Raw genomic sequence first — 23391 nt, 5'->3', positions numbered from 1 at the left:
TCATGAAAATTTTCAACTTTTTTGAAGCCGAAATCCTTTCATGAAAATGGTCAACTTTTTTGAAGCCGAAATCTTTTCATGAAAATTTTCAACTTTTTGAAGCCGAAATCTTTTCATGAAAATTTTCAACTTTTTGAAGCAGAAATCTTTTCATGAAAATCTTAGACTTTTTTGAAGTCGAAATCTTTTCATGTAAATGTTCAACTTTTTTGAAGCCGAAATCTTTTCATGAAAATCTTAGACTTTTTTGAAGCCGAAATACTTCATGAAAATTTTCAACTTTTTTGAAGTCGAAATCTTTTCATGTAAATTTTCAACTTTTTTGAAGCCGAAATCTTTTCATGAAAATGTTAAATTTTTTTGAAGCCGAAATACTTCATGAAAATGTTCAACTTTTTTGAAGCCGAAATCTTTTCATGAAAATGTTCAAGTTTTTTGAAGCCGAAATCTTTTCATGAAAATGTTCCATTTTTTTGAAGACAAAATACTTCATGAAAATTTTCAACTTTTTTGAAGCCGAAATCTTTTCATGAAAATGTTCAACTTTTTTGAAGCCGAGATCTTTTCATGAAAATTTTCAACTTTTTGAAACCGAAATCTTTTCATGAAAATTTTCAACTTTTTTGAAGCCGAAATCCTTTCATGAAAATGGTCAACTTTTTTGAAGCCGAAATCTTTTCATGAAAATTTTCAACTTTTTGAAGCCGAAATCTTTTCATGAAAATTTTCAACTTTTTGAAGCAGAAATCTTTTCATGAAAATCTTAGACTTTTTTGAAGTCGAAATCTTTTCATGTAAATGTTCAACTTTTTTGAAGCCGAAATCTTTTCATGAAAATCTTAGACTTTTTTGAAGCCGAAATACTTCATGAAAATTTTCAACTTTTTTGAAGTCGAAATCTTTTCATGTAAATTTTCAACTTTTTTGAAGCCGAAATCTTTTCATGAAAATGTTCAACTTTTTTGAAGCCGAAATCTTTTCATGAAAATGTTAAATTTTTTTGAAGCCGAAATACTTCATGAAAATGTTCAACTTTTTTGAAGCCGAAATCTTGTCATGAAAATGTTACATTTTTTTGAAGCCGAAATACTTCATGAAAATTTTCAACTTTTTTGAAGCCGAAATCTTTTCATGAAAATTTTCAACTTTTTGAAGCCGAAATCTTTTCATGAAAATTTTCAACTTTTTTGAAGCAGAAATCTTTTCATGAAAATCATAGACTTTTTTGAAGTCGAAATCTTTTCATGTAAATTTTCAACTTTTTTGAAGCAGAAATCTTTTCATGAAAATTTTCAACTTTTTTGAAGCCGAAATCTTTTCATGAAAATGTTCAACTTTTTTGAAGCCGAGATCTTTTCATGAAAATTTTCAACTTTTTGAAACCGAAATCTTTTCATGAAAATTTTCAACTTTTTTGAAGCCGAAATCTTTTCATGAAAATGGTCAACTTTTTTGAAGCAGAAATCTTTTCATGAAAATTTTCAACTTTTTGAAGCCGAAATCTTTTCATGAAAATTTTCAACTTTTTGAAGCCGAAATACTTCATGAAAATTTTCAACTTTTTGAAGCCGAAATCTTTTCATGAAAATGGTCAACTTTTTTGAAGCCGAAATCTTTTCATGAAAATTTTAGACTTTTTTGCAGCCGAAATACTTCATGAAAATGTTCAACTTTTTTGAAGCCGAAATCTTTTCATGAAAATTTTCAACTTTTTGAAGCCGAAATCTTTTCATGAAAATTTTCAGCTTTTTTGAAGCCGAAATCTTTTCATGAAAATTTTCAACTTTTTGAAGCCGAAATCTTTTCATGAAAATTTTCAACTTTTTTGAAGCAGAAATCTTTTCATGAAATTCTTAGACTTTTTTGAAGTCGAAATCTTTTCATGTAAATTTTCAACTTTTTTGAAGCAGAAATCTTTTCATGAAAATGTTCAAATTTTTTGAAACCGAAATCTTTTCTTGAAAATGTTCAAGTTTTTTGAAGCCGAAATCTTTTCATGAAAATGTTCCATTTTTTTGAAGCCGAAATACTTCATGAAAATTTTCAACTTTTTTGAAGCAGAAATCTTTTCATGAAAATGTTCAACTTTTTTGAAACCAAAATCTTTTCATGAAAATTTTCAACTTTTTTGAAGCCGAAATCTTTTCTTGAAAATGTTCAACTTTTTTGAAAATGAGATCTTTTCATGAAAATTTTCAACTTTTTGAAACCGAAATCTTTTCATGAAAATTTTCAACTTTTTTGAAGCCGAAATCTTTTCATGAAAATGGTCAACTTTTTTGAAGCCGAAATCTTTTCATGAAAATTTTCAACTTTTTGAAGCCGAAATCTTTTCATGAAAATGGTCAACTTTTTTGAAGCAGAAATCTTTTCATGAAAATTTTCAACTTTTTGAAACCGAAATCTTTTCATGAAAATTTTCAACTTTTTTGAAGCCGAAATCTTTTCATGAAAATCTTAAACTTTTTTGAAGTATACATCTTTTCATGAAAATTTTCAACTTTTTTGAAGCCGAAATCTTTTCATGAAAATGTTCAACTTTTTTGAAGCCAAAATACTTCATGAAAATTTTCATCTTTTTGAAACCGAAATCTTTTCATGAAAACTTTCAACTATTTTGAAGCCGAAATCTTTTCATGAAAATTTTCAACTTTTTGAAGCCGAAATCTTTTCATGAAAATGGTCAACTTTTTTGAAGCCGAAATCTTTTCATGAAAATTTTAGACTTTTTTGCAGCCGAAATACTTCATGAAAATGTTCAACTTTTTTGAAGCCGAAATCTTTTCATGAAAATTTTCAACTTTTTGAAGCCGAAATCTTTTCATGAAAATTTTCAACTTTTTTGAAGCCGAAATCTTTTCATGAAAATGGTGAACTTTTTTGAAGCCGAAATCTTTTCATGAAAATGGTCAACTTTTTTGAAGCCGAAATCTTTTCATGAAAATTTTCAACTTTTTGAAGCCGAAATCTTTTCATGAAAATGTTTCATTTTTTTGAAGCCGAAATACTTCATAAAAATGTTCAACTTTTTTGAAGCCGAAATCTTTTCATGAAAATGTTACATTTTTTTGAAGCCGAAATACTTCATGAAATTTTTCAACTTTTTTGAAGCCGAAATCTTTTCATGAAAATTTTCAACTTTTTTGAAGCCGAAATCTTTTCATGAAAGTTTTCAACTTTTTGAAACCGAAATCTTTTCATGAAAATTTTCAACTTTTTTGAAGCAGAAATCTTTTCATGAAAATCTTAAACTTTTTTGAAGTATACATCTTTTCATGAAAATTTTCAACTTTTTTGAAGCCGAAATCTTTTCATGAAAATGTTGAACTTTTTTGAAGCCGAAATCTTTTCATGAAAATTTTCAACTTTTTGAAGCCGAAATCTTTTCATGAAAATGGTCAACTTTTTTGAAGCAGAAATCTTTTCATGAAAATCTTCGACTTTTTTGAAGCCGAAATACATGATGAAAATATTCAACTTTTTTGAAGTCTAAATCTTTTCATGAAAATTTTCAACTTTTTTGAAGCAGAAATCTTTTCATGAAAATTTTCAACTTTTTTGATGCTGAAATAGTTCATGAAAATCTTCGACTTTTTTGAAGCCGAAATACTTCATGAAAATTTTCAACTTTTTTGAAGCTGAAATCTTTTCATGAAAATGTTCAACTTTTTTGAAACATAAATCTTTTCATGAAAATTTTGGACTTTTTTGTAGTCGAAATACTTCATGAAAATTTTCAACTTTTTTGAAGCCGAAATCTTTTCATGAAAATCTTCGACTTTTTTGAAGTCGAAATAGTTCATGAAAGTTTTCAACCTTTTTGAAGTCGAAATCCTGTCATGAAAATTTTCAACTTTTTTGAAGCCGAAATCTTTTCATGAAAATGGTCAACTTTTTTGAAGCCGAAATCTTTTCATGTAAATTTTAGACTTTTTTGCAGCCGAAATACTTCATGAAAATGTTCAACTTTTTTGAAGTCGAAATCTTTTCATTTAAATTTTCAACTTTTTTGAAGCCGAAATCTTTTCATGAAAATTTTCCATTTTTTTGAAGCCGAAATACTTCATGAAAATTTTCAACTTTTTTGAAGCCGAAATCTTTTCATGAAAATTTTCAACTTTTTGAAACCGAAATCTTTTCATGAAAATTTTCAACTTTTTTGAAGCCGAAATCTTTTCATGAAAATGGTCAACTTTTTTGAAGCAGAAATCTTTTCATGAAAATTTTCAACTTTTTGAAGCCGAAATCTTTTCATGAAAATTTTCAACTTTTTGAAGCCGAAATACTTCATGAAAATTTTCAACTTTTTGAAGCCGAAATCTTTTCATGAAAATGGTCAACTTTTTTGAAGCCGAAATCTTTTCATGAAAATTTTAGACTTTTTTGCAGCCGAAATACTTCATGAAAATGTTCAACTTTTTTGAAGCCGAAATCTTTTCATGAAAATTTTCAACTTTTTGAAGCCGAAATCTTTTCATGAAAATTTTCAGCTTTTTTGAAGCCGAAATCTTTTCATGAAAATTTTCAACTTTTTGAAGCCGAAATCTTTTCATGAAAATTTTCAACTTTTTTGAAGCAGAAATCTTTTCATGAAATTCTTAGACTTTTTTGAAGTCGAAATCTTTTCATGTAAATTTTCAACTTTTTTGAAGCAGAAATCTTTTCATGAAAATGTTCAAATTTTTTGAAACCGAAATCTTTTCTTGAAAATGTTCAAGTTTTTTGAAGCCGAAATCTTTTCATGAAAATGTTCCATTTTTTTGAAGCCGAAATACTTCATGAAAATTTTCAACTTTTTTGAAGCAGAAATCTTTTCATGAAAATGTTCAACTTTTTTGAAACCAAAATCTTTTCATGAAAATTTTCAACTTTTTTGAAGCCGAAATCTTTTCATGAAAATTTTCAACTTTTTGAAGCCGAAATCTTTTCATGAAAATGGTCAACTTTTTTGAAGCAGAAATCTTTTCATGAAAATTTTCAACTTTTTGATACCAAAATCTTTTCATGAAAATTTTCAACTTTTTTGAAGCAGAAATCTTTTCATGAAAATCTTAGACTTTTTTGAATTCGAAATCTTTTCATGTAATTTTTCAACTTTTTTGAAGCAGAAATCTTTTCATGAAAATGTTCAACTGTTTTGAAGCCGAAATCTTTTCATGAAAATCTTCGACTTTTTTGATGCTGAAATAGTTCATGAAAATCTTCGACTTTTTTGAAGCCGAAATACTTCATGAAAATTTTCAACTTTTTTGAAACCAAAATCTTTTCATGAAAATTTTCAACTTTTTTGATGCCGAAATATTTCATGAAAATTTTCAACTTTTTTGATGCCGAAATATTTCATGAAAATGTTCAACTTTTTTGAAGCCGAAATCTTTTCATGAAAATGTTCAACTTTTTTGAAACATAAATCTTTTCATGAAAATTTTGGACTTTTTTGTAGTCGAAATACTTCATGAAAATTTTCAACTTTTTTGAAGCCGAAATCTTTTCATGAAAATCTTCGACTTTTTTGAAGTCGAAATAGTTCATGAAAGTTTTCAACCTTTTTGAAGCCAAAATCCTGTCATGAAAATTTTCAACTTTTTTGAAGCCGAAATCTTTTCATGAAAATGGTCAACTTTTTTGAAGCCGAAATCTTTTCATGTAAATTTTAGACTTTTTTGCAGCCGAAATACTTCATGAAAATGTTCAACTTTTTTGAAGTCGAAATCTTTTCATTTAAATTTTCAACTTTTTTGAAGCCGAAATCTTTTCATGAAAATTTTCCATTTTTTTGAAGCCGAAATACTTCATGAAAATTTTCAACTTTTTTGAAGCCGAAATCTTTTCTTGAAAATTTTCAACTTTTTGAAACCGAAATCTTTTCATGAAAATGGTCAGCTTTTTTGAAGCAGAAATCTTTTCATGAAAATTTTCAACTTTTTAAGCTGAAATCTTTTCATGAAAATTTTCAACTTTTTTGAAGCCGAAATCTTTTCATGAATATGTTCAACTTTTTTGAAGCCGAAATCTTTTCATGAAAATTTTAGACTTTTTGAAACCAAAATCTTTTCATGAAAATTTTCAACTTTTTTGAAGCCGAAATCTTTTCGTGAAAATCTTAGACTTTTTTGAAGTCGAAATCTTTTCATGTAAATTTTCAACTTTTTTGAAGCAGAAATCTTTTCATGAAAATGTTCAACTTTTTTGATGCCGAAATCTTTTCATGAAAATTTTCAACTTTTTGAAGCCCAAATCTTTTCATTAAAATTTTCATCTTTTTTGAAGCAGAAATCTTTTCATGAAAATCTTAGACTTTTTTGATACCGAAATAGTTCATGAAAATTTTCAATTTTTTTGTAGCCGAAATCTTTTCATGAAAATTTTCATCTTTTTTGAAGCATAAATCTTTTCATGAAAATTTTAGACTTTTTTGAAGTCGAAATAGTTCATGAAAGTTTTCAACCTTTTTGAAGCTGAAATCTTTTCATGAAAATTTTCAACTTTTTGAAACCGAAATCTTTTCATGAAAATTTTCAACTTTTTGAAGCCGAAATACTTCATGAAAATTTTCAACTTTTTGAAGCCGAAATCTTTTCATGAAAATGGTCAACTTTTTTGAAGCCGAAATCTTTTCATGAAAATTTTAGACTTTTTTGCAGCCGAAATACTTCATGAAAATGTTCAACTTTTTTGAAGCCGAAATCTTTTCATGAAAATTTTCAACTTTTTGAAGCCGAAATCTTTTCATGAAAATTTTCAGCTTTTTTGAAGCCGAAATCTTTTCATGAAAATTTTCAACTTTTTGAAGCCGAAATCTTTTCATGAAAATTTTCAACTTTTTTGAAGCAGAAATCTTTTCATGAAATTCTTAGACTTTTTTGAAGTCGAAATCTTTTCATGTAAATTTTCAACTTTTTTGAAGCAGAAATCTTTTCATGAAAATGTTCAAATTTTTTGAAACCGAAATCTTTTCTTGAAAATGTTCAAGTTTTTTGAAGCCGAAATCTTTTCATGAAAATGTTCCATTTTTTTGAAGCCGAAATACTTCATGAAAATTTTCAACTTTTTTGAAGCAGAAATCTTTTCATGAAAATGTTCAACTTTTTTGAAACCAAAATCTTTTCATGAAAATTTTCAACTTTTTTGAAGCCGAAATCTTTTCTTGAAAATGTTCAACTTTTTTGAAAATGAGATCTTTTCATGAAAATTTTCAACTTTTTGAAACCGAAATCTTTTCATGAAAATTTTCAACTTTTTTGAAGCCGAAATCTTTTCATGAAAATGGTCAACTTTTTTGAAGCCGAAATCTTTTCATGAAAATTTTCAACTTTTTGAAGCCGAAATCTTTTCATGAAAATGGTCAACTTTTTTGAAGCAGAAATCTTTTCATGAAAATTTTCAACTTTTTGAAACCGAAATCTTTTCATGAAAATTTTCAACTTTTTTGAAGCCGAAATCTTTTCATGAAAATCTTAAACTTTTTTGAAGTATACATCTTTTCATGAAAATTTTCAACTTTTTTGAAGCCGAAATCTTTTCATGAAAATGTTCAACTTTTTTGAAGCCAAAATACTTCATGAAAATTTTCATCTTTTTGAAACCGAAATCTTTTCATGAAAACTTTCAACTATTTTGAAGCCGAAATCTTTTCATGAAAATTTTCAACTTTTTGAAGCCGAAATCTTTTCATGAAAATGGTCAACTTTTTTGAAGCCGAAATCTTTTCATGAAAATTTTAGACTTTTTTGCAGCCGAAATACTTCATGAAAATGTTCAACTTTTTTGAAGCCGAAATCTTTTCATGAAAATTTTCAACTTTTTGAAGCCGAAATCTTTTCATGAAAATTTTCAACTTTTTTGAAGCCGAAATCTTTTCATGAAAATGGTGAACTTTTTTGAAGCCGAAATCTTTTCATGAAAATGGTCAACTTTTTTGAAGCCGAAATCTTTTCATGAAAATTTTCAACTTTTTGAAGCCGAAATCTTTTCATGAAAATGTTTCATTTTTTTGAAGCCGAAATACTTCATAAAAATGTTCAACTTTTTTGAAGCCGAAATCTTTTCATGAAAATGTTACATTTTTTTGAAGCCGAAATACTTCATGAAATTTTTCAACTTTTTTGAAGCCGAAATCTTTTCATGAAAATTTTCAACTTTTTTGAAGCCGAAATCTTTTCATGAAAGTTTTCAACTTTTTGAAACCGAAATCTTTTCATGAAAATTTTCAACTTTTTTGAAGCAGAAATCTTTTCATGAAAATCTTAAACTTTTTTGAAGTATACATCTTTTCATGAAAATTTTCAACTTTTTTGAAGCCGAAATCTTTTCATGAAAATGTTGAACTTTTTTGAAGCCGAAATCTTTTCATGAAAATTTTCAACTTTTTGAAGCCGAAATCTTTTCATGAAAATGGTCAACTTTTTTGAAGCAGAAATCTTTTCATGAAAATTTTCAACTTTTTGATACCAAAATCTTTTCATGAAAATTTTCAACTTTTTTGAAGCAGAAATCTTTTCATGAAAATCTTAGACTTTTTTGAATTCGAAATCTTTTCATGTAATTTTTCAACTTTTTTGAAGCAGAAATCTTTTCATGAAAATGTTCAACTTTTTTGAAGCCGAAATCTTTTCATGAAAATCTTCGACTTTTTTGAAGCCGAAATACATGATGAAAATATTCAACTTTTTTGAAGTCTAAATCTTTTCATGAAAATTTTCAACTTTTTTGAAGCAGAAATCTTTTCATGAAAATTTTCAACTTTTTTGATGCTGAAATAGTTCATGAAAATCTTCGACTTTTTTGAAGCCGAAATACTTCATGAAAATTTTCAACTTTTTTGAAGCTGAAATCTTTTCATGAAAATGTTCAACTTTTTTGAAACATAAATCTTTTCATGAAAATTTTGGACTTTTTTGTAGTCGAAATACTTCATGAAAATTTTCAACTTTTTTGAAGCCGAAATCTTTTCATGAAAATCTTCGACTTTTTTGAAGTCGAAATAGTTCATGAAAGTTTTCAACCTTTTTGAAGTCGAAATCCTGTCATGAAAATTTTCAACTTTTTTGAAGCCGAAATCTTTTCATGAAAATGGTCAACTTTTTTGAAGCCGAAATCTTTTCATGTAAATTTTAGACTTTTTTGCAGCCGAAATACTTCATGAAAATGTTCAACTTTTTTGAAGTCGAAATCTTTTCATTTAAATTTTCAACTTTTTTGAAGCCGAAATCTTTTCATGAAAATTTTCCATTTTTTTGAAGCCGAAATACTTCATGAAAATTTTCAACTTTTTTGAAGCCGAAATCTTTTCATGAAAATTTTCAACTTTTTGAAACCGAAATCTTTTCATGAAAATTTTCAACTTTTTTGAAGCCGAAATCTTTTCATGAAAATGGTCAACTTTTTTGAAGCAGAAATCTTTTCATGAAAATTTTCAACTTTTTGAAGCCGAAATCTTTTCATGAAAATTTTCAACTTTTTGAAGCCGAAATACTTCATGAAAATTTTCAACTTTTTGAAGCCGAAATCTTTTCATGAAAATGGTCAACTTTTTTGAAGCCGAAATCTTTTCATGAAAATTTTAGACTTTTTTGCAGCCGAAATACTTCATGAAAATGTTCAACTTTTTTGAAGCCGAAATCTTTTCATGAAAATTTTCAACTTTTTGAAGCCGAAATCTTTTCATGAAAATTTTCAGCTTTTTTGAAGCCGAAATCTTTTCATGAAAATTTTCAACTTTTTGAAGCCGAAATCTTTTCATGAAAATTTTCAACTTTTTTGAAGCAGAAATCTTTTCATGAAATTCTTAGACTTTTTTGAAGTCGAAATCTTTTCATGTAAATTTTCAACTTTTTTGAAGCAGAAATCTTTTCATGAAAATGTTCAAATTTTTTGAAACCGAAATCTTTTCTTGAAAATGTTCAAGTTTTTTGAAGCCGAAATCTTTTCATGAAAATGTTCCATTTTTTTGAAGCCGAAATACTTCATGAAAATTTTCAACTTTTTTGAAGCAGAAATCTTTTCATGAAAATGTTCAACTTTTTTGAAACCAAAATCTTTTCATGAAAATTTTCAACTTTTTTGAAGCCGAAATCTTTTCATGAAAATTTTCAACTTTTTGAAGCCGAAATCTTTTCATGAAAATGGTCAACTTTTTTGAAGCAGAAATCTTTTCATGAAAATTTTCAACTTTTTGATACCAAAATCTTTTCATGAAAATTTTCAACTTTTTTGAAGCAGAAATCTTTTCATGAAAATCTTAGACTTTTTTGAATTCGAAATCTTTTCATGTAATTTTTCAACTTTTTTGAAGCAGAAATCTTTTCATGAAAATGTTCAACTGTTTTGAAGCCGAAATCTTTTCATGAAAATCTTCGACTTTTTTGATGCTGAAATAGTTCATGAAAATCTTCGACTTTTTTGAAGCCGAAATACTTCATGAAAATTTTCAACTTTTTTGAAACCAAAATCTTTTCATGAAAATTTTCAACTTTTTTGATGCCGAAATATTTCATGAAAATTTTCAACTTTTTTGATGCCGAAATATTTCATGAAAATTTTCAACTTTTTTGAAGCCGAAATCTTTTCATGAAAATGTTCAACTTTTTTGAAACATAAATCTTTTCATGAAAATTTTGGACTTTTTTGTAGTCGAAATACTTCATGAAAATTTTCAACTTTTTTGAAGCCGAAATCTTTTCATGAAAATCTTCGACTTTTTTGAAGTCGAAATAGTTCATGAAAGTTTTCAACCTTTTTGAAGCCAAAATCCTGTCATGAAAATTTTCAACTTTTTTGAAGCCGAAATCTTTTCATGAAAATGGTCAACTTTTTTGAAGCCGAAATCTTTTCATGTAAATTTTAGACTTTTTTGCAGCCGAAATACTTCATGAAAATGTTCAACTTTTTTGAAGTCGAAATCTTTTCATTTAAATTTTCAACTTTTTTGAAGCCGAAATCTTTTCATGAAAATTTTCCATTTTTTTGAAGCCGAAATACTTCATGAAAATTTTCAACTTTTTTGAAGCCGAAATCTTTTCTTGAAAATTTTCAACTTTTTGAAACCGAAATCTTTTCATGAAAATGGTCAGCTTTTTTGAAGCAGAAATCTTTTCATGAAAATTTTCAACTTTTTAAGCTGAAATCTTTTCATGAAAATTTTCAACTTTTTTGAAGCCGAAATCTTTTCATGAATATGTTCAACTTTTTTGAAGCCGAAATCTTTTCATGAAAATTTTAGACTTTTTGAAACCAAAATCTTTTCATGAAAATTTTCAACTTTTTTGAAGCCGAAATCTTTTCGTGAAAATCTTAGACTTTTTTGAAGTCGAAATCTTTTCATGTAAATTTTCAACTTTTTTGAAGCAGAAATCTTTTCATGAAAATGTTCAACTTTTTTGATGCCGAAATCTTTTCATGAAAATTTTCAACTTTTTGAAGCCCAAATCTTTTCATTAAAATTTTCATCTTTTTTGAAGCAGAAATCTTTTCATGAAAATCTTAGACTTTTTTGATACCGAAATAGTTCATGAAAATTTTCAATTTTTTTGTAGCCGAAATCTTTTCATGAAAATTTTCATCTTTTTTGAAGCATAAATCTTTTCATGAAAATTTTAGACTTTTTTGAAGTCGAAATAGTTCATGAAAGTTTTCAACCTTTTTGAAGCTGAAATCTTTTCATGAAAATTTTCAACTTTTTGAAACCAAAATCTTTTCATGAAAATTTTCGACTTTTTTGAAGTCGAAATAGTTCATGAAAGTTTTCAACCTTTTTGAAGCCAAAATCCTGTCATGAAAATTTTCAACTTTTTTGAAGCAGAAATCTTTTCATGAAAATTTTCAACTTTTTGAAACCGAAAACTTTTCATGAAAATGTTCAACTTTTTTGAAGCCGAGATCTTTTCATGAAAATTTTCAACTTTTTTGAAGCAGAAATCTTTTCATGAAAATGTTCAACTTTTTTGAAGCCAAAATACTTCATGAAAATTTTCAACTTTTTTGAAACCTAAATCTTTTCATGAAAATTTTCAACTTTTTTGAAGCCGAAATCTTTTCATGAAAATGTTCCATTTTTTTGAAGCCGATATATTTCATGAAAATGTTCAACTTTTTTGAAGCCGAGAACTTTTCATGAAAATGTTCAACTTTTTGAAACCGAAATCTTTTCATGAAAATTTTCAACTTTTTTGAAGCCGAAATCTTTTCATGAAAATGGTCAACTTTTTGAAGCCGAAATCTTTTCATGAAGATTTTCAACTTTTTGAAGCAGAAATCTTTTCATGAAAATGGTCAGCTTTTTTGAAGCCGAAATCTTTTCATGAAAATTTTCAACTTTTTAAGCCGAAATCTTTTCATGAAAATTTTCAACTTTTTTGAAGCCGAAATCTTTTCATGAAAATGTTCCATTTTTTTGAAGCCGAAATCTTTTCATGAAAATCTTCGACTTTTTTGAAGTCGAAATAGTTCATGAAAGTTTTAAACCTTTTTGAAGCCAAAATCCTGTCATGAAAATTTTCAACTTTTTTGAAGCAGAAATCTTTTCATGAAAATTTTCAACTTTTTGAAACCGAAAACTTTTCATGAAAATGTTCAACTTTTTTGAAGCCGAGATCTTTTCATGAAAATTTTCAACTTTTTTGAAGCAGAAATCTTTTCATGAAAATCTTAGACTTTTTTGAAGTAGAAATCTTTTCATGAAAATCTTCGACTTTTTTGAAGTCGAAATAGTTCATGAAAGTTTTCAACCTTTTTGAAGCCAAAATCCTGTCATGAAAATTTTCAACTTTTTTGAAGCAGAAATCTTTTCATGAAAATTTTCAACTTTTTGAAACCGAAAACTTTTCATGAAAATGTTCAACTTTTTTGAAGCCGAGATCTTTTCATGAAAATTTTCAACTTTTTTGAAGCAGAAATCTTTTCATGAAAATGTTCAACTTTTTTGAAGCCAAAATACTTCATGAAAATTTTCAACTTTTTTGAAACCTAAATCTTTTCATGAAAATTTTCAACTTTTTTGAAGCCGAAATCTTTTCATGAAAATGTTCCATTTTTTTGAAGCCGATATATTTCATGAAAATGTTCAACTTTTTTGAAGCCGAGAACTTTTCATGAAAATGTTCAACTTTTTGAAACCGAAATCTTTTCATGAAAATTTTCAACTTTTTTGAAGCCGAAATCTTTTCATGAAAATGGTCAACTTTTTGAAGCCGAAATCTTTTCATGAAGATTTTCAACTTTTTGAAGCAGAAATCTTTTCATGAAAATGTTCAACTTTTTGAAACCAAAATCTTTTCTTGAAAATTTTCAACTTTTTTGAAGCAGAAATCTTTTCATGAAAATCTTAGACTTTTTTGAATTCGAAATCTTTTCATGTAATTTTTCAACTTTTTTGAAGCAGAAATCTTTTCATGAAAATGTTCAACTTTTTTGAAGCCGAAATCTTTTCATGAAAATCTTCGACTTTTTTGAAGCCGAAATACATGATGAAAATATTCAACTTTTTTGAAGTCTAAATCTTTTCATGAAAATTTTCAACTTTTTTGAAGCAGATATCTTTTCATGAAAATTTTCAACTTTTTTGATGCTGAAATAGTTCATGAAAATCTTCGACTTTTTTGAAGCCGAAATACTTCATGAAAATTTTCAACTTTTTTGAAACCTAAATCTTTTCATGAAAATTTTAAACTTTTTGGAGGCCGAAATAGTTCATGAAAATTTTCAACTTTTTTGAAGCCGAAATCTTTTCAAGAAAATGTTCAACTTTTTTGAAACATAAATCTTTTCATGAAAATTTTGGACTTTTTTGTAGTCGAAATAGTTCATGAAAGTTTTCAACCTTTTTGAAGCCAAAATCCTGTCATGAAAATTTTCAACTTTTTTGAAGCCGAAATCTTTTCATGAAAATGGTCAACTTTTTTGAAGCCGAAATCTTTTCATGAAAATGGTCAACTTTTTTGAAGCCGAAACCTTTTCATGAAAATGTTCCATTGTTTTGAAGCCGAAATACTTCATGAAAATTTTCAACTTTTTTGAAGCAGAAATCTTTTCATGAAAATGTTCAACTTTTTTGAAACCAAAATCTTTTCTTGAAAATTTTCAACTTTTTTGAAGCCGAGATCTTTTCATGAAAATGGTCAACTTTTTTGAAGCCGAAATCTTTTCATGAAAATTTTCAACTTTTTGAAGCCGAAATCTTTTCATGAAAATTTTCAACTTTTTGGAAGCCGAAATCTTTTCATGAATATGTTCAACTTTTTTGAAGCCGAAATCTTTTCATGAAAATTTTAGACTTTTTGAAACCAAAATCTTTTCATGAAAATTTTCAACTTTTTTGAAGCCGAAATCTTTTCGTGAAAATCTTAGACTTTTTTGAAGTCGAAATCTTTTCATGTAAATTTTCAACTTTTTTGAAGCAGAAATCTTTTCATGAAAATGTTCAACTTTTTTGAAGCCGAAATCTTTTCATGAAAATGTTCAACTTTTTTGATGCCGAAATCTTTTCATGAAAATTTTCAACTTTTTGAAGCCCAAATCTTTTCATTAAAATTTTCATCTTTTTTGAAGCAGAAATCTTTTCATGAAAATTTTAGACTTTTTTGAAGTCGAAATAGTTCATGAAAGTTTTCAACCTTTTTGAAGCTGAAATCTTTTCATGAAAATTTTCAACTTTTTGAAACCAAAATCTTTTCATGAAAATTTTCAACTTTTTTGAAGCCGAAATCTTTTCATGAAAATCTTCGACTTTTTTGAAGTCGAAATAGTTCATGAAAGTTTTCAACCTTTTTGAAGCCAAAATCCTGTCATTAAAATTTTCAACTTTTTTGAAGCAGAAATCTTTTCATGAAAATTTTCAACTTTTTGAAACCGAAAACTTTTCATGAAAATGTTCAACTTTTTTGAAGCCGAGATCTTTTCATGAAAATTTTCAACTTTTTTGAAGCAGAAATCTTTTCATGAAAATGTTCAACTTTTTTGAAGCCAAAATACTTCATGAAAATTTTCAACTTTTTTGAAACCTAAATCTTTTCATGAAAATTTTCAACTTTTTTGAAGCCGAAATCTTTTCATGAAAATGTTCCATTTTTTTGAAGCCGATATATTTCATGAAAATGTTCAACTTTTTTGAAGCCGAGAACTTTTCATGAAAATGTTCAACTTTTTGAAACCGAAATCTTTTCATGAAAATTTTCAACTTTTTTGAAGCCGAAATCTTTTCATGAAAATGGTCAACTTTTTGAAGCCGAAATCTTTTCATGAAGATTTTCAACTTTTTGAAGCAGAAATCTTTTCATGAAAATTTTCAAGTTTTTTGAAGCCGAAATCTTTTCAGGAAAATGTTCCATTTTTTTGAAGCAGAAATACTTCATGAAAATGTTCAACTTTTTTGAAGCCGAAATCTTTTCATGACAATTTTCCACTTTTTTGAAGCAGAAATCTTTTCATGAAAATCTTAGACTTTTTTGAAGTCGAAATCTTTTCATTTAAATTTTCAACTTTTTTGAAGCCGAAATCTTTTCATTTAAATTTTCAACTTTTTTGAAGCAGAAATCTTTTCATGAAAATGTTCAACTTTTTTGAAGCCGAAATAGTTCATGAAAATTTTAGACTTTTTTGAAGCCGAAATACTTCATGAAAATTTTCAACTTTTTGAAACAAAAATCTTTTCATGAAAATTTTCAACTTTTTTGAAGCCGGAATCTTTTCATGAAAATGTTCCATTTTTTTGAAGCCGAAATACTTCATGAAAATTTTCAACTTTTTTGAAGCCGAAATCTTTTCATGAAAATTTTCAACTTTTTGAAGCCGAAATCTTTTCATGAAAATGTTCCATTTTTTTGCAGCCGAAATACTTCATGAAAATTTTCATATTTTTTGAAGCCGAAATCTTTTCATGAAAATCTTCGACTTTTTTGAAGTCGAAATAGTTCATGAACGTTTTCAACCATTTTTGAAGCCAAAATCCTGTCATGAAAATTTTCAACTTTTTTGAAGCAGAAATCTTTTCATGAAAATTTTCAACTTTTTGAAACCGAAATCTTTTCATGAAAATTTTCAACTTTTTTGAAGCCGAGATCTTTTCATGAAAATTTTCAACTTTTTGAAACCGAATTCTTTTCATGAAAATTTTCAACTTATTTGAAGCCGAAATCTTTTCATGAAAATTTTCAACTTTTTTGAAGCAGAAATCTTTTCATGAAAATGTTCAAGTTTTTTGAAGCCGAAATCTTTTCATGAAAATGTTCCATTTTTTTGAAGCCGAAATACTTCATGAAAATTTTCAACTTTTTTGAAGCAGAAATCTTTTCATGAAAATGTTCAAGTTTTTCAAGCCGAAATCTTTTCATGAAAATGTTCCATTTTTTTGAAGCCGAAATACTTCATGAAAATTTTCAACTTTTTTGAAGCAGAAATCTTTTCATGAAAATGTTCAACTTTTTTGAAAACGAGATCTTTTCATGAAAATTTTCAACTTTTTGAAGCCGAAATCTTTTCATGAAAATCTTCGACTTTTTTGAAGTCGAAATATTTCATGAAAGTTTTCAACCTTTTTGAAGCCGAAATCTTTTCATGAAAATTGTCAACTTTTTTGAAGCCGAAATCTTTTCATGAAAATTTTCAACTTTTTTGAAGCAGAAATCTTTTCTTGTAAATTTTCAACTTTTTTGAAGCCGAAATCTTTTCATGAAAATGTTCCATTTTTTGGCAGCCGAAATACTTCATGAAAATTTTCAACTTTTTTGAAGCCGAAATCTTTTCATGAAAATCTTCATCTTTTTTGAAGCATAAATCTTTTCATGAAAATTTTAGACTTTTTTGCAGCCGAAATACTTCATGAAAATTTTCAACTTTTTTGAAGCCAAAATCTTTTCATGAAAATTTTCAACTTTTTTGAAGCAGATATCTTTTCATGAAAATCTTAGACTTTTTTGAAGCAGATATCTTTTCATGTAAATTTTTAACTTTTTTGAAGCAGAAATCTTTTCAAGAAAATGTTCAACTTTTTTGAAGCCGAAATCTTTTCATGAAAATGTTCAAGTTTTTTGAAGCCGAAATCTTTTCATGAAAATGTTCCATTTTTTTGAAGACAAAATACTTCTTGAAAATGTTCAACTTTTTTGAAGCCGAAATCTTTTCATGAAAATGATCAACTTTTTTGAAGCCGAAATCTTTTCATGAAAATTTTCAACTTTTTGAAGCCGAAATCTTTTCATGAAAATTTTCAACTTTTTTGAAGCAGAAATCTTTTCATGAAAATGTTCAACTTTTTTGAAGCAGAAATCTTTTCATGAAAATGTTCAACTTTTTTGAAGCCGAAATCTTTTCATGAAAATTTTCAACTTTTTGAAGTCGAAATCTTTTCATGTAAATTTTCAACTTTTTTGAAGCAGAAATCTTTTCATGAAAATGTTCAACTTTTTTGAAGCCGAAATCTTTTCATGAAAATGTTCCATTTTTTTGAAGCCGAAATACTTCATGAAAATTTTCAACTTTTTTGAAGCCGAAATCTTTTCATGAAAATGTACACCTTTTTTGAAGCCGAAATCTTTTCATGAAAATTTTCAACTTTTTTGAAGCCGAAATCTTTTCATGAAAATGTTCAACTTTTTTGAAGCCGAGATCTTTTCATGAAAATCTTTGACTTTTTTGAAGCCGAAATACTTCATGAAAATATTCAACTTTTTTGAAGTCTAAATCTTTTCATGAAAAGTTTCAACTTTTTTGAAGCCGAAATCTTTTCATGAAAATGTTCAACTTTTTTGAAGCCGAGATCTTTTCATGAAAATCTTTGACTTTTTTGAAGCCGAAATACTTCATGAAAATATTCAACTTTTTTGAAGTCTAAATCTTTTCATGAAAAGTTTCAAATTTTTTGAAGCCGAAATCTTTTCATGAAAATTTTCAACTTTTTTGATGCCGAAATAGTTCATGAAAATTTTCAACTTTTTTGAAGCTGAAATACTTCATGAAAATTTTCAACTTTTTTGAAACCTAAATCTTTTCATGAAAATTTTCAACTTTTTGAAGCCCAAATCTTTTCATGAAAATTTTCATCTTTTTTGAAACATAAATCTTTTCATGAAAATTTTAGACTTTTTTGTAGTCGAAATACTTCATGAAAATTTTCAACTTTTTTAAAGCCGAAATCTTTTCTTGAAAATTTTCAACTTTTTGAAACCGAAATCTTTTCATGAAAATGGTCAACTTTTTTGAAGCCGAAATCTTTTCATGAATATTTTCAACTTTTTAAGCAGAAATATTTTCATGAAAATCTTCAACTTTTTTGAAGCAGAAATCTTTTCAGGAAAATCTTCAACTTTTTTGAAGCAGAAATCTTTTCATGAAAATCTTTGACTTTTTTGAAGCCGAAATACTTCATGAAAATTTTCAACTTTTTTGAAACCTAAATCTTTTCATGAAAATTTTCAACTTTTTTGATGCCGAAATGGTTCATGTAAATTTTCAACTTTTTTGAACCCGAAATCTTTTCATGAAAATTTTCAATTTTTTTGAAGCCGAAATCTTTTCATGAAAATTTTCATCTTTTTTGAAACATAAATCTTTTCATGAAAATTTTAGACTTTTTTGTAGTCGAAATACTTCATGAAAATTTTCAACTTTTTTGAAGTCTAAATCTTTTCATGAAAAGTTTCAACTTTTTTGAAGCCGAAATCTTTTCATGAAAATTTTCAACTTTTTTGATGCCGAAATAGTTCATGAAAATTTTCGACTTTTTTGAAGCTGAAATACTTCATGAAAATTTTCAACTTTTTTGAAGCCCAAATCTTTTCATGAAAATTTTCATCTTTTTTGAAACATAAATCTTTTCATGAAAATTTTAGACTTTTTTGTAGTCGAAATACTTCATGAAAATTTTCAACTTTTTTAAAGCCGAAATCTTTTCTTGAAAATTTTCAACTTTTTGAAACCGAAATCTTTTCATGAAAATGGTCAACTTTTTTGAAGCCGAAATCTTTTCATGAAAATTTTCAACTTTTTAAGCCGAAATCTTTTCATGAAAATTTTCAACTTTTTTGAAGCAGAAATCTTTTCATGAAAATCTTTGACTTTTTTGAAGCCGAAATACTTCATGAAAATTTTCAACTTTTTTGAAACCTAAATCTTTTCATGAAAATTTTCAACTTTTTTGATGCCGAAATGGTTCATGAAAATTTTCAATTTTTTTGAACCCGAAATCTTTTCATGAAAATTTTCAATTTTTTTGAAGCCGAAATCTTTTCATGAAAATTTTCATCTTTTTTGAAACATAAATCTTTTCATGAAAATTTTAGACTTTTTTGTAGTCGAAATACTTGATGAAAATTTTCAACTTTTTTGAAGTCTAAATCTTTTCATGAAAAGTTTCAACTTTTTTGAAGCCGAAATCTTTTCATGAAAATTTTCAACTTTTTTGATGCCGAAATAGTTCATGAAAATTTTCGACTTTTTTGAAGCTGAAATACTTCATGAAAATTTTCAACTTTTTTGAAGCCCAAATCTTTTCATGAAAATTTTCATCTTTTTTGAAACATAAATCTTTTCATGAAAATTTTAGACTTTTTTGTAGTCGAAATACTTCATGAAAATTTTCAACTTTTTTAAAGCCGAAATCTTTTCTTGAAAATTTTCAACTTTTTGAAACCGAAATCTTTTCATGAAAATGGTCAACTTTTTTGAAGCCGAAATCTTTTCATGAAAATTTTCAACTTTTTAAGCCGAAATCTTTTCATGAAAATTTTCAACTTTTTTGAAGCAGAAATCTTTTCATGAAAATCTTTGACTTTTTTGAAGCCGAAATACTTCATGAAAATTTTCAACTTTTTTGAAGCCGAAATCTTTTATGAAAATTTTCATCTTTTTTGAAACATAAATCTTTTCATGAAAATTTTAGACTTTTTTGTAGTCGAAATACTTCATGAAAATTTTCAACTTTTTTAAAGCCGAAATCTTTTCATGAAAATTTTCAACTTTTTTGATGCCGAAATAGTTCATGAAAATTTTCGACTTTTTTGAAGCTGAAATACTTCATGAAAATTTTCAACTTTTTTGAAGCCCAAATCTTTTCATGAAAATTTTCATCTTTTTTGAAACATAAATCTTTTCATGAAAATTTTAGACTTTTTTGTAGTCGAAATACTTCATGAAAATTTTCAACTTTTTTGAAGCCGAAATCTTTTCATGAAAATTTTCAACTTTTTTGATGCCGAAATAGTTCATGAAAATTTTCGACTTTTTTGAAGCTGAAATACTTCATGAAAATTTTCAACTTTTTTGAAGCCCAAATCTTTTCATGAAAATTTTCATCTTTTTTGAAACATAAATCTTTTCATGAAAATTTTAGACTTTTTTGTAGTCGAAATACTTCATGAAAATTTTCAACTTTTTTAAAGCCGAAATCTTTTCTTGAAAATTTTCAACTTTTTGAAACCGAAATCTTTTCATGAAAATGGTCAACTTTTTTGAAGCCGAAATCTTTTCATGAAAATTTTCAACTTTTTAAGCCGAAATCTTTTCATGAAAATTTTCAACTTTTTTGAAGCAGAAATCTTTTCATGAAAATCTTTGACTTTTTTGAAGCCGAAATACTTCATGAAAATTTTCAACTTTTTTGAAACCTAAATCTTTTCATGAAAATTTTCAACTTTTTTGATGCCGAAATGGTTCATGAAAATTTTCAATTTTTTTGAACCCGAAATCTTTTCATGAAAATTTTCAATTTTTTTGAATCCGAAATCTTTTCATGAAAATTTTCATCTTTTTTGAAACATAAATCTTTTCATGAAAATTTTAGACTTTTTTGTAGTCGAAATACTTCATGAAAATTTTCAACTTTTTTGAAGTCTAAATCTTTTCATGAAAAGTTTCAACTTTTTTGAAGCCGAAATCTTTTCATGAAAATTTTCAACTTTTTTGATGCCGAAATAGTTCATGAAAATTTTCCACTTTTTTGAAGCTGAAATACTTCATGAAAATTTTCAACTTTTTTGAAGCCCAAATCTTTTCATGAAAATTTTCATCTTTTTTGAAACATAAATCTTTTCATGAAAATTTTAGACTTTTTTGTAGTCGAAATACTTCATGAAAATTTTCAACTTTTTTAAAGCCGAAATCTTTTCTTGAAAATTTTCAACTTTTTGAAACCGAAATCTTTTCATGAAAATGGTCAACTTTTTTGAAGCCGAAATCTTTTCATGAAAATTTTCAACTTTTTAAGCCGAAATCTTTTCATGAAAATTTTCAACTTTTTTGAAGCAGAAATCTTTTCATGAAAATCTTTGACTTTTTTGAAGCCGAAATACTTCATGAAAATTTTCAACTTTTTTGAAACCTAAATCTTTTATGAAAATTTTCATCTTTTTTGAAACATAAATCTTTTCATGAAAATTTTAGACTTTTTTGTAGTCGAAATACTTCATGAAAATTTTCAACTTTTTTAAAGCCGAAATCTTTTCATGAAAATCTTCGACTTTTTTGAAGTCGAAATAGTTCATGAAAGTTTTCAACCTTTTTGAAGCTGAAATCTTTTCATGAAAATTTTCAACTTTTTTGAAGCCGAAATCTTTTCATGAAAATGTTCCATTTTTTTGAAGCCGAAATACTTCATGAAAATTTTCAACTTTTTTGAAGCAGAAATCTTTTCATGAAAATTTTCAACTTTTTGAAACCGAAATCTTTTCATGAAAATTTTCAACTTTTTTGAAGCCGAAATCTTTTCATGAAAATGGTCAACTTTTTTGAAGCAGATATCTTTTCATGAAAATCTTAGACTTTTTTGAAGTCGAAACCTTTTATGTTAATTTTCAACTTTTTTGAAGCCGAAATACTTGATGAAAATATTCAACTTTTTTGAAGTCTAAATCTTTTCATGAAAATTTTCAACTTTTTGAAACCAAAATGTTTTCATGAAAATTTTCAACTTTTTTGAAGCAGAAATCTTTTCACTAAAATCTTAGACTTTTTTGAAGTCGAAATCTTTTTATGTAAATTTTCAACTTTTTTGAAGTCGAAATCTTTTCATGTAAATTTTCAACTTTTTTGAAGCAGAAATCTTTTCATGAAAATGTTCAACTTTTTTGAAGCCAAAATCTTTTCATGAAAATGTTACATTTTTTTGAAGCTGAAATACTTCATGAAAATTTTCAACTTTTTTGAAGTCGAAATAGTTCATGAAATTTTTCAACCTTTTTGAAGCTGAAATCTTTTCATGAAAATTTTCAACTTTTTTGAAGCTGAAATCTTTTCATGAAAATGGTCAACTTTTTTGAAGTCGAAATCTTTTTATGTAAATTTTCAACTTTTTTGAAGTCGAAATCTTTTCATGTAAATTTTCAACTTTTTTGAAGCAGAAATCTTTTCATGAAAATGTTCAACTTTTTTGAAGCCGAAATCTTTTCATGAAAATGTTACATTTTTTTGAAGCTGAAATACTTCAAGAAAATTTTCAACTTTTTTGAAGTCGAAATAGTTCATGAAAGTTTTCAACCTTTTTGAAGCTGAAATCTTTTCATGAAAATTTTCAACTTTTTTGAAGCTGAAATCTTTTCCATGAAAATGGTCAACTTTTTTGAAGCCGAAATCTTTTCATGAAAATTTTCAACTTTTTGAAACCGAAATCTTTTCATGAAAATTTTCAACTTTTTGAAACCAAAATCTTTTCATGAAAATTTTCAACTTTTTGAAGCCGAAATCTTTTCATGAAAATTTTCAACTTTTTAAGCCGAAATCTTTTCATGAAAATTTTCAACTTTTTTGAAGCAGAAATCTTTTCATGAAAATCTTTGACTTTTTTGAAGCCGAAATACTTCATGAAAATTTTCAACTTTTTTGAAACCTAAATCTTTTATGAAAATTTTCATCTTTTTTGAAACATAAATCTTTTCATGAAAATTTTAGACTTTTTTGTTGTCGAAATACTTCATGAAAATTTTCAACTTTTTTAAAGCCGAAATCTTTTCATGAAAATCTTCGACTTTTTTGAAGTCGAAATAGTTCATGAAAGTTTTCAACCTTTTTGAAGCTGAAATCTTTTCATGAAAATTTTCAACTTTTTTGAAGCCGAAATCTTTTCATGAAAATGTTCCATTTTTTTGAAGCCGAAATACTTCATGAAAATTTTCAACTTTTTTGAAGCAGAAATCTTTTCATGAAAATTTTCAACTTTTTGAAACCGAAATCTTTTCATGAAAATTTTCAACTTTTTTGAAGCCGAAATCTTTTCATGAAAATGGTCAACTTTTTTGAAGCAGATATCTTTTCATGAAAATCTTAGACTTTTTTGAAGTCGAAACCTTTTATGTTAATTTTCAACTTTTTTGAAGCCGAAATACTTGATGAAAATATTCAACTTTTTTGAAGTCTAAATCTTTTCATGAAAATTTTCAACTTTTTGAAACCAAAATGTTTTCATGAAAA

The sequence above is a fragment of the Labrus bergylta genome, chromosome 9 (genome assembly GCF_963930695.1).
Source record: "Labrus bergylta chromosome 9, fLabBer1.1, whole genome shotgun sequence".
In the NCBI taxonomy this organism is placed as follows: Eukaryota; Metazoa; Chordata; class Actinopteri; order Labriformes; family Labridae; genus Labrus; species Labrus bergylta.
Note: the sequence above shows the minus strand (reverse complement) of the source record.